The following is a 12,853-nucleotide window of genomic DNA, read 5'->3' on the forward strand; positions in this document are numbered from 1 at the left end:
GCCCTAACAAGTTTTTGGCGCCGCTGCCAGGGACTCGGTGTTAATTTTTAGTTTATGTGCTTGTCATCAGTGGTCATTAAAGTTCACTGACTCGGATTCTTTTACTTTCACGATTTATTTGTTTGTGTTTCAGGTACTCATTACAATGGGAGATCCAGCAGCACGAACGAGAGCCTTGATGGATTTCTCAACCCAAGATCAATGACATTCAATCTAGCATTGTCCGGCCAGCTATCACAGCTAATACCTTTGAGATCAAGCCTGGCATAATTCAATGGGTGCAAAATTCAATCCAGTTTGGGGGTTTTCCAACTGAAGATCTCAATATGCACATTAGGGATTTCATTGAGATTTGCGACACCTTCAAGTTCAACGGTGTTTCTGAAGATGCTGTGAAGCTAAGACTATTCCCATTCTCTCTGAGGGACAAGGCTAAGAGCTGGTTACATTCTCTACCAGCTGGTTCGATTACTACTTAGGAAGATCTTGCTCAAAAGTTTCTTATTAAATTCTTCCCTATGGCGAAGACAGCTGCACTCAGGAATGCTATTACTCAATTTACACAACAAACAGGAGAATCTTTATATGAAGCTTGGGAGCGCTACAAGGAGATGCTTAGGAAGTGTCCTCATCATGGAATACCTGATTGGATGATCATCACTTGTTTTTATAATGGGTTGGGAGCACAGTCCAGGCCCATGCTAGATGCAGCATCAGGCTAAGCATTATGGGCAAAGAGTTGTGAGGAAGCTTATGATCTAATTGAACTAATGGCTGCTAATAAATATTAGTATCCAGCCCAGAGATTGCCACAGAGCAAGCTAGCAGGAGTTCTTGAAGTGGATACAACTACGGCTATCACTGCTCAACTAAAGGCGTTGTCTATGAAGATCGATTCTCTGGCTAACTATGGCGTTAAGCAGATAATTAGTGTTTGTAAGCTGTGTGCAGGTCCGCATGCGATAGAGAAATGTGCTATATCTAGCGACTCAGCTCAGTTTGTGAGCAACTTTCAGAGATTGTTAGTGGCTGGACGGATCTTCCAGTGCCTACAGAGGGTTCTTCTCATGCGCCACAGGTAGTTGATAGGACTGGTGTTGGTGATGAGCAGTACAGGCGAGTGACTAGGCGTATGGAGGCCATGCACGACATTCACCATCATTTTGCTGAAGATTGGACACACGCTTTCGGTACTGTTGTTCGAAACACTGGTGGCGAGGTTGATTGGCCACCTGATCCTCCACCCGACGAGGGTGACTCTCCCGCTGACTAGGTATGCCTGAAATTCTTATTATTACCTTCAATTAGGACATTGAAAATTTTAAGTTTGGGGGTGATAATGTAAGGAATAGTAGTGTATGTCTATATAGATTCATATAGATTCATATTTCATGTTTAGTTGTAGTTCCATGATTATTCATTTAGGACATATTTGTTTGTTTTTATGTGATTTCATATAGTTGTATTTGCATGCATATTTAGCATGATCCCTTAAGATGAACTATGATATTTGATAAGTTGATGTTGATTTCAGTGTGGTGATGACGAATAGAGGGATGTTTAAGTCTTAATGAATTGATTTGCATGCCAGAAACAAATATTTTCATAAAGTCTTATAGGGGTGCTTTTGATCTAGATCATGATCATACTTGTTTGTTATTGAGATTTAATCACTTGGTTATATTTAGAATTTATGATATTCTCGTAATGACGTAAAAACACTGATTTTTTTTATCTGGAGAAAAACTTGGATTTCATTGCTAGTTATTTAAGGCTAGGCGTCAAATGGCTAGTAGCCGGCTCATATTTTTATGAGTAGTCTAGGGTTAAATGAGATGGAGCGAAACACACCCATTCAGAAATTGTTGAAAAAAAACAGAAAAAAAGAAAAAAAAAGAAAGAAAAAAAGTATGTGTTTATGCATAATTGATCAAGAGTGAGCTCTTTAATACTCGAGTTATTAAGTTCTAGGGGACTTTGTGCCTAGTGACCTAAGGCTTTTATAGTCTGGGATCCGCTAACCTAACGCTCGCTATATGGGTATTATTGCATAAGTCTTTTGTGGACCTCATTCATTGCACGGTCAAATAAGCATCTTTGCTATGTGTTCAATAATAGTGTGAATCCTTGTATAACTCTAGTAGAAAGGAGGTGTTGTGAGTCATAATGCGTTTATTGTCTATTCTGTTTATAAAGTTTTGATAGTTTTGATGATAGATAAGTTATGGTTATTGATCTAGTATCGAGAGTATATCTGTTAAGCATCCTCACACGCACGATTCTGGTTTGTGAGTTGGTTTGTGGGATTTATTCGAACTCTGTTTCAAGTTATTGCATTCTTAGAGGCATTGTCTTATTCATTTGGTTATGGTTATTCTGAGGGGATCGATTGCATTATCATTTAGTTGTATTCACATAGTTGCATTCATGCATTAGGTTTGGTTTGTAGTTTTGAGTCTGTTTATGCTTGAGGACAAGCATCGATTCAAATTTGGGGGTGTGATAAGTGGATTTTATATCCACTTGGAACGCTTTATTACAAGCTTAAATTGGTGTTTTGGACTCAAGTTGTTGGTATTTTGATGTATTTTTGTGTTATTGCATTTCAGGTATCAGTTATATGAGGAAAAGAGCTTTTAAAGGAAATATGATAAAAACTGATCAGATTTGGAAGCCAATGCCATTTTCAAGTTGTAGAGAATCTCAATAGCTTTGCGTGGGCAGTTGAATCGCCTAATTCTGACGAGTAGAACTCAAGTTATGGCCAAAACAAGATTCATCAGAAATTTTTCCAGACAAGAGCTGAGCGCCCGCCCAGGAGAGCTGAGCGGCCGCCCAAGGCAAGGCCGGTCGCTGATTTCGCTGAAAAAGCCTTTTTTGAGTGGAATTTGACGATTTTAAGGGTCCAGATCCACTAGGGGCGTATATATACTTAAAAAAAAGGGTTTTCATCATCCGGGAAGATTGGGATACCAAAGAAAAGACCTAGAAGCACAGAGCAACTCCGAAAAAGAAGATCTTGTTTTCAACTTGTGATTCTTTGAATTAGTTGTAACTTTGGATGCTCGTTTTCGTTCTTGTTGAACCTAGATCTCGTTTATTCATACTTTGATTATTATTCAGTTTATTAAGACCTTATTTTATACCATATTTTCATTGGAACCCATGGTGACGATGAGTTCAATCATGGGCTAATCGTTATCAAGGGATTCTAGCGGATTTACTTATGGATTTCAATAGTTAATTGTTTTGATATTTTTGTGTGTGGTGATTGATTGATATCCTAGTATTGGTTGTGCTTATTCATCTTGTGTGTGTAGCTAACATATAAGATAGCGTGTTAATCTCTATTGATGCGACAGTGAATATAGAGGTTTAGAACATGCCATGCTAGCATAGGTTCATGTATGTGTATGCATGATTCATAGGTAACTCTAACCGTTTTACTTGCCCTATGTAATCATTATGGATAACTTGTGCTTAAACCGTTATGTTGTCAAATTCTATAGACATATAGGGTCTTAATATAATTGGTGCCTATTAAGTTTCTATCTCTTTTGTGGATGTCTGGTAGAATGGTACTCGTGTTACGAAAGTTGGCGTTTATCAGTTTCGTGTTATCTTATTAATGTCATCACTATCACATGCTAATGTTAAGAACAATAAGGCTATTGAATGAAGTATTTAATGAAGTTAGAATCCCATGTTTGTCATATATAGTAATTTAACCTCAATTCTCTTAGTTAATGTTATTTAGTATAATCTCTTAGTTTAATAAAAACCCAATTTGTTATTTGTCTTAGCATTGAGCGATAATCATACATTGTTGCATAGGTGCATAAATTGAACTTAACCTAAACCAGTCTCTGTGGGAACGAATCTGATTTATATCTTATACTACTTGCGAACGCGTATACTTGCATGAATATTAGCGCGTGTTTTCGCCCTAACAAGTAAACTAAGATATATATATATATATATCAAGAGAACTATATGAAGCTTGAATAGCTCACAGCTGCTTATAAATAAGATCAACTTAACTTACAGTGAAATGCTAAGGATACAGCTTACAAATGTTTCTCTGAGAAAATACTTGCTTAGTCTTGTTTTTGTTCTAATTGCTACTCTTGGTTTATATATCACCAAGATTACACAGTAATAAGACAAGATAATAGAACAAAACCTATCAAGTCTAATACTATGCTACTTCATTACTCTATTCCAGTATCTTTAAATATCTTCATAATAGCATGGAAATGGCAATGCTTCTTTGTTCTCAAAAACCCAGTTGAATAGGCTTCCACATTCCTTTTTCATACACTCGACGCATGTGACTGTGTTGTCACTGTCAACAGATGTTTGAATTGATTATCCGTTGGGTATACGATCATCTGTCGAGTTGCCTTGTTGATCACCCGTCGAGTAGCATTGTTGATTATCTGTCGGGTAGCTATTTGGCACTTCACTTCATTTCATTTATGCAGAATTACAAGACATCATCTATGTATAATTAATCAACCTATTCTGCATATCTAATTAAAGTCAACATGACTTATATGCTACTACAGAATCTACATAAAGGTGTTTGCAGAAATGTGCTATATGACTTATTGTTACATAAGCTACTCACTCGATGGATGTCAAATTATCATCCGTCAGGACTATATTGAGTCATCCGTCGGGACTATATTCCTTATCCGTCGAGTGCTACATTTTCACTAAGTAAAATCTACTAAGGTGTTTTGTTAATGAAATTATCAAGTTCACAACATATCCACAACAATCTCCCCCAATTTATGTCTACTAGAATTGTAGCCATAAATTAAGAGAAACTTGATGATAACAAAACACCCTAAAAGTAAAAAATTTAAATGGAAGTAGATAAAACTGTAAAGTGCTTCAATTAACAAAGTGTACAAAGATTTACTCACAGTCATTTTCAAGGTGCTCCTCTAGCCTGAGCAGATTAATCTATTTCCTTGAAGATCTGGATCTCTTTCCAAGCTTTCTGTTGTTTTCTTCTACATGATTTTGGAGCTGTCTCTGGAATTCCAGTTCATCAGATTCTGAGAGATTTAACATTTCTTGCATTTCCAAAAGAGTCTCATTTCTAGAGATGCTCAATTAGTCTTCTAATCTGAAGAATCTTCTAACTCCTTTATTATCCATGCATTCCATCAACCAGTAGGGCCTTAGATGCACTCTACTCCCTGTGTAAGGAATAGTTAGAGTCTTTGGGAGTGCATCTTTGGCTCTAATACTCATCAGTTCTTCAATCTTCTTTAGAACAAGTCTTCTAGCTGTCACATTGAATCCAAAATTCTTCTTGAAGGATGAATAAACCTTTATCAGCACAGATTGGCTTTCTTGAAGGATCCTGTGAAGTGGTCACTGTATCCTTTTCCTCCCTTGTACTTGAATACCAACCTTTCAGGTAGATTCCTATAAGCATAAATCCCTCTAACTTCTTCTAGTTCATCTAGATAGAGGTTTAAATCTGAGAATTCCTTGATATCACAGATGTACATGATGTCTCCCTTGTTGACTTTGGTTTGAGCTTTGGTTAGGGACTTGGATCTGAGAGTTGAGGGCTTCACTTTCTTGACTGCTCTGGTATTTATCTTCTTTGGCTTCATGAAGTAAGGTAGATTGAGTTCAGGTAATGGCAGACTATCCCAGTCTATTGGTTCATCCTTTGGAATGATAGGTTCACCATGGAAATTCTTGGATGGATCTATCTTGAATTCTTCATATGCCACAGAGGGCATGGATGTTTGAGTTGTTGCATAGATAGACTCTTTGGGAAAGTATCCTTCCATCTCTTCATCACTGAAATCCCATTTTCTCTTGATTCTTTGCTTGTACCTGGGCTTCTTTGTCTGTGGAGGTTCATTTTGCATTTCTTGATCTTGAGATTCAACAATTTCAGATGGTTGTGCAGAAATCTGTTGTGTGGGTTTCACAGCTTGTAACTTGGCCAAAATTGTAGCTTGCTCCTTCTTTTGTTTGACCTTTTTAGCATCTAGAGCAGCTTGCTTCTTTTCTTACTTCAATCTTGCCTTTTCTTCTCTCTTTGCTTCAGCAAATTGAGGGTGTCCATCCACCACACAAATTTCCTTACCATTCCTGAAAACTTTAGCAAATCTTCTTTTTAATGCTGAATCAGCTGGATCCTTGTAGAATGCTATAGACCTGGCCAACAGCTTCTTTTAATCAGACTTTGGTGTCTCATACACTGTGTCCAAGGGGTTCTTTAGTAAAGATTTTGGATAGTTCACCCTTGGCTTCAAAATTAGCTTAGCCTTTGGAGATTTGATGCAGGATGGCTGTCCTCTTTCCAGATTATTCATGCTCATTTCATTCACATAAATTTGCCTGACTTGAGAGTGATGAATGGCTGATTTTTCTGGCTTCTTTACCAACCCAAACCTCTTTTGTATATCCTCATCAATTTTTTCTCAATTGATTGGGCTCAACTATTTCTTTTCAGCTGCTCTCAATGTGGTTGTTGCTTCATTAATCAGATCAATGTTTTCCTTAGTTGGTGGCTTAGTGAAAGCAATTGTGGGCACAATTACTTTGCTAACTTGAATGTTAAGCTGCTTCTCCCCCTCACTTGAGCCTTTCTCCCCCTTTTTGTTATCATCAAGTTATGTGGGAGGGAGTTGATCAGCCACCAACTGTTGAAGAAGTGCAGTCTGAGCTTCTTGATTGGTGAGTATCTTGGCCATTGACTTCTCTACAGTAGACAGTCTTCAGTCCATGGCCTCAACTTTCCTATTGAGATCAGCCTACTTCCTTAGCTTTTGAGCAATTTCAGTCATGGCGTTTGCAGGGAGTCTAGCATCCATTCTTTCTATAACATCTTGCTTGACTTCAGAAATTTCCTGCTTGATTGCATCTACACTCTGACTGTGTTGAAGGGCTTGAATTTTATGCAGCTGGAGTGCTTCAAGATATGCTGTGAGTAGCTTCTTTTTGCTAGCATTGGAAGATGCCTGAATGGCTGCTTGGTTGTCATGAATTAGCTTGAACAAAGTTGATTGGAGATGTGAGTAGGAACATTCTTTTGTAAGCATCCAGGCAGGAATAACTGCATCTCCCCCTATGTCCATGTTGTCTTCCTCATCATCCCCATCAGCATCCCCAAAGGAAGCTTCATCCAGTTCAAAATCACTGTCAATGTTGGAAGGTATAGCAGTGATTGCATCCTTTGCTCTTTGTAAATATTGTGTAGTATGCACCAAGTTCAGCAATCTTTTAGCCTCCTCATTGTCCTGTACAACTAGAGTTTGGTAAGCTGTCACGGGGTGAGTAAATGTCTCAGCATCCAGGGAAATGGAATCTATAATAGCTTGATATTCTTGCCAAAATAGCCTTTCCCTTTCTGCATCATTGACACTCATTGACTCACTTGCAATGGTTTCCATCCTTATCACTCTTGTACCTGCATTTCTCTCTTGATCTCTCTTTTGTTGCATCAAGGTCTCACCTTGGCTCCCCACCCTCACACCCTCACCTTCACCATCTAAGGTAGGACTCCTCACACTCACTTTTACCAATCCTGAAGAAATGGATTGCATATGTTCACTCTTTTCCTCCCTTTTTTCCTGGGAGCAACCCAGAGTCTCACTCATTTCACTCCCTTCCCTCAATCCTAGGAGTGATTGCACTACCACTAAGTCTTCTGAACTTGTAATAATTGATGAAATTTGAAGCTGTACAGAGACACTCGACAGATAAGGGATATCCGTCGGGTTAGCAGTTTGACTATCCGACGGATAACTGCTGTTAAGCTTATCCGTCAGGATACAATCATTACTCGACGGATGAACAATATCCATCGAGTGAGTAGAAATGAATGAGTTTGGAGTGGAAACTATTGTTGACTCTATGCAGATTGATGAGAATTTTGGCACAGATGACTCAACAGTTTCAGAAAGAAATGGCAAGCGAGCCAACAAATCATCTAGAAGATGATGCTCACTTGCTTGGATTTTTGGCTTCTCCAAGAGAGTTAAATATGGAGAATTTGGAAGTGATGTGTTTATCATGTCAACATCCAAAGAGTGTGTGGGAGAGTTTGGTGTTTCAGGGGCTTCAATTGTTAGAGATTTTGGCTTTGACTCCACATATATTGGAGCCACATCAACCTGACTTTGAGAAGGTGCAGTGACTGTGTCTTTAGCACCAGTTTGCACAGTGTGTGAACCCTGTGCATCCCCAAGGGTCTTTGATTTCTTCTTTCTAGTGTAAGTTTGGGGTGAGTTTGTGTCCCTTACCCTTTTGGCATGTGCTCTTGGATGAGAGCTTTGTTCAATAGTCATATCCTTTTGGGAGGATGCAACTAGTAATGAGCTTATATCCTTATTAAGCACTGTAGTTTGTTGGGAAACTGCAGTGTGGCTAGGCTGGGAAACACTCACCTCTCCAACCATATCCTTAGGGTATCTTTGATGTTCACCCTGTCCCTCACCTTTCTTACCCACCTTCACACTCCCCTCTTTTGGTTTGGTGGATTTTACAACTGGCATCTTTTGAGAGACACCAGAGGGGGCTTTCTTTGACTTTGATTTTAAAATTTTGGGTTTGGTAGCCCGGGTAGGCAACTGTTGGGTCAATGACACAGTTACCATGGCTACACTGGAATGCAAAGAAGTTTGTGAGGTTGGAAGAGTAGAGACAGTTAAACTTACCTCACTTACCTGAGGTACCTCCATAACTGGAAAGTAGAAGAGTGGCAACTCTTTGTGATGGTTTGCCCTGTTTAAATCTACAATGATTCTCCTTTCTTGAACCCAACAATCTAATTTGTTGGTTGGGTTCTCAAGCACAATATCCTCAGAGAGGTGGTTAGCAAGCATCATTAAAAATCTAGCATAGTAAACATTTTTACCCCTCTTATTTAACTCCCCTAACTTAAATCCCAACTCAAATATGACAAGATCACTAAAGTTGTAAAATTTATCAGTTACTAGCATGTAAAGCATGTTGAGCATAGAGATATTAACTGAATTAAAATTGCTAATTTTACCAGTATATACCTTAGTAACTACATCACGTAGAGAACTCCATTTTTTCCTAAGACCCAGCCTCCTAATTTCACTTAATTTAGAAGTAGAGAGTGCATAGCCCATGGAGTTAAGCATATTAACAATATCAGTGTCTGTGTATGGAGAAGTTACAGTGTTATCAGGAATTTTGAAACATGCTTTAACAATATCACTATTAACACATAATTCCTTACCTTTAATAGTGAAAGTGACAGTCTTATTAGTTGAGTTGTATATTGTAGTCGTCCACATTTCTTCAACAACCTTACAGTAAATGGTGGGTGATTCCAGCATGGCAAAGTTGAGTTTACAGTTCTTCACAAAATCAATCATTTTGTGGTAGTCCCCAGACTGCTGAATCCCCTTGTTCACTAAAGCTGTGAAGTTGTTCTTCTCGTAGATAAATCCAGTTTGATACATGATCTTTACGACTGGTGCCATTGTTAGAGAGTAAAAACTTGCAGAGATAGGGAGTAAGTGATTTTGAGAAGGAGATAAGTTAGAGCAGATGATTTGAGAATGATAAAAGAAAAGTAGTGAAAATGAATTGTGCTTTTATACTCTCTCAAAAATAACTGTCAAAAATAATAAAGTAAAATAAAGTAACCAATAAGAATTGCCCAAAATAGCCGTTTAAACATAAACTATAAAAATTCCATCAATTATCCGTCGTGTTATGCTTACAAACTGTAAGAATACCCGATGGATAATGTTCAGAGAATCAACGACTAAGAATAAGACAATTCGACGGATGAGGATAAATCAGTTATCCGTCGAGACATAAAAAAATTCCAGAAAAATAATTGATTTTATTAACAAAAATATATACTGACGGATGATCAAACTCGATGGATAATGATCATCAGTCGAGATTTATATTTTGACTTAGCCAAAATTTCATCCAAGACTGAAAAATCAATTAAATTTCTGGCTACTTTACAACTCGCAAATTATCTGTAAAGATTCAAGAGTACTTTAGCATACCTAACTCACTTACCAACCTTGAAAAGGTGGATTCATCTAGTGGCTTGGTAAATATATCTGCAAGCTGCTTTTCACTTGGAACAAAATATAGTTCCACGGTACCATTCATTACATGTTCCCTTTTGAAGTGGTACTTGATGTCTATGTGCTTTGTTCTTGAATGCTGTACTAGATTTTCAGTGATGGCAATTGCACTTGTGTTGTCACAGAAAATAGAAATTCTTTCCACTTGCAGACCATAGTCTAACAATCGGTTTTTCATCCACAAAATATGTGCACAACAACTACCAGCAGCTAAAAATTCAGCTTTAGCTGTAGAAGTAGAAATTAAATTTTACTTTTTACTAAACCAGGACATAAGCATGTTTCCCAGAAATTGACAGGTTCCTGTTATACTTTTTCTATCAATTCTACAACCTGCATAATCTGCATCTGAATAACCAGTTAGATCAAAATCAGAATCTCTAGGGTACCAAATGCCAAGTTTTGATGTTCCCTTGAGATATCTGAAAATTCTCTTATAAGCTACTAAGTGAGATTCTCTAGGATCAGCCTGAAATCTAGCACAAAGACATGTAATAAATATTATATCTGGCCTACTAGCTGTTAAGTACAGAAGTGAGCCAACCATGCCCCTATAACTTGAAATATCCACAGACTTTTCAGTAGTGTTTAATTCAAGCTTAGTTGCAGTGGCCATTGGAGTTTTTGCCGATGTGCAATCCATTAGATCAAACTTCTTTAAAAGATCATAAATGTATTTAGTTTGACTAATGAATATTCCATCACTAACTTTCTTAACTTGCAAACCAAGAAAGTAAGTTAGTTCTCCCATCATGCTCATTTCATACTTACTTTGCATCAATTTAGCAAACTTTTTGCAAAGTTTCTCATCTGTAGAGCCAAAAATAAAGTCATCTACATAAATTTGAAAAAGTATACTAGAGCCATTAACATTTCTAAAGAATAAAGTTTTGTCTACAGTACCTCTAGTGAAGTGATTCTCTAAAAGAAACTTTGACAAAGTGTCATACTAGGCTCTAGGTGCTTGCTTCAGTCCATAAAGTGCTTTCAAAAGATAGTAGACATATTCTGGAAAATTTGGGTCTTCAAAACCAGGAGGCTGACTGACATAGACTTCCTCCTCCAAATCTCCATTCATAAAAGCACTTTTGACATCCATTTGATACACCTTGAAATTGGCATGGGCTGCATAGGCTAAGAAGATTCTGATGGCTTCAAGTCTTGCAAAATGTTTCATCAAAATCTATTCCTTCTTGTTGACAATATGCCTTAGCAACCAATCTAGCTTTGTTTCTGACTACTATGTTATTTTTATCCATCTTGTTTCTGAATACCCATTTGGTGTCTATTGGATTCTTTCATTTAGGCTTGGGTACCAGCTTCCATACCTTATTCCTTTCAAATTGGTTTAACTCCTCCTGCATAGCTAAAATCCAATTAGGATCCAACATAGCTTCTTCTACCTTCTTTGGTTCTTCCTTAGAGAAGAAGCTGCTATATAGACATTCTTCTTGAGTTGCTCTCCTAGTTTGAACTCTAGAAGATACATCACCAATAATAAGCTCAAAGGGGTGATCCTTTATCCATTTCCTTTGTTGAGGTAGATTAGCTCTAGATGAAGAGGCCTCATTGTTGTTTTAATGTGTGATTGAGTTTTGATTATTAGAAACTCCCCTTGAGTTTATGGATCTTTCATTAAAGAAAGGGGAACTTTCTGTAAGTGATCTATTCTGACTTTCAGCTTCTTTTGATGACCCGACGGATGGTGAATTTTGAGTACCGATGGATGAAGCTGGTTGTCTCCCGACGGATAAAGCAGATTGTCTCCCGATGGATGAAGCATTTTGCAACTCGACAGATGTTGAATTTTGTGCTTCATTGGTAGTGGATTTTTCTGCATTATCCTTTGATACTGTTTCTTGGTCACTTTCATCATCACTGTCATCACTAACCATCTCCACATTGTCAAATTTGAGGCTCTCATGGTAATCTCCATCTTGCAATCCTTCAATCTTTTTATCATTAAACACAACATGTATTGATTCCACAACAATGTTGGTTCCCAGATTGTAGACTCTATATGCTTTACCAACTGCATATCCAACAAAATTTCATTTATCTGCTTTAGCATCAAACTTCCCATTCTGATCAGTTTGATTTCTCAAGATATAACATTTGCAGCCAAAGACATGAAGAAAATTTAGAGTTGGCTTCTTGTTCTTGAACAATTGATAGGGAGTCATGCATTTTGCTTGATTAACCAGAGAAATATTCTGAGTGTAGCATGCAGTATTTACAGCTTCAACCCAGAAATATGTTGGTAACTTAGACTCTTCAATCATTGTCCTTGTAGCTTCAATAAGTGATCTGTTATTCCTTTCTACTACTCCATTTTTTTATGGAGTTCTTGCTGCTGAAAACTCATGCAAAATCCCATTTTCTTCACAAAATACTCTCATGACAGAATTCTTGAACTCAGTTCCATTGTCACTCTTGATTCTTCTAACTTTGAAATCAGGATGATTGTTGATTTGCCTTATGTGATTCATGATGATTTCACTAGCCTCATCTTTGGACTTAAGGAAATATGTCCAAGAGAACTTTGAGAAATCATCTACAATTACTAGGCAAAATATTTTCCTTGAGATGGACAACATATCGACTGGTCCAAACAAATCCATGTGTAGCAGTTGCGAAGGTTCTTCAATTATTGAATCAAGCTTCTTTATGAATGATGCTTTAATCTACTTTTCCTTTTGGCAAGCATCACACAGTCCATCCTTAGAAAACTC

At 37.5% G+C, this 12,853-nt stretch overlaps 1 non-coding gene across 1 annotated transcript; it reads right to left on the reverse strand.

Moving 5' to 3' along the window:
- Window positions 1-533: 533 nt before the first annotated feature.
- On the reverse strand, window positions 534-640 carry LOC141694644 (small nucleolar RNA R71). Its single transcript, XR_012563932.1, has one exon. It is a non-coding gene; the product is annotated as a small nucleolar RNA R71 (small nucleolar RNA).
- Between the last annotated feature and the right edge of the window lie 12,213 nt (window positions 641-12,853).

The sequence above is a fragment of the Apium graveolens genome, chromosome 10 (assembly GCF_009905375.1).
Source record: "Apium graveolens cultivar Ventura chromosome 10, ASM990537v1, whole genome shotgun sequence".
NCBI lineage: Eukaryota > Viridiplantae > Streptophyta > Magnoliopsida > Apiales > Apiaceae > Apium > Apium graveolens.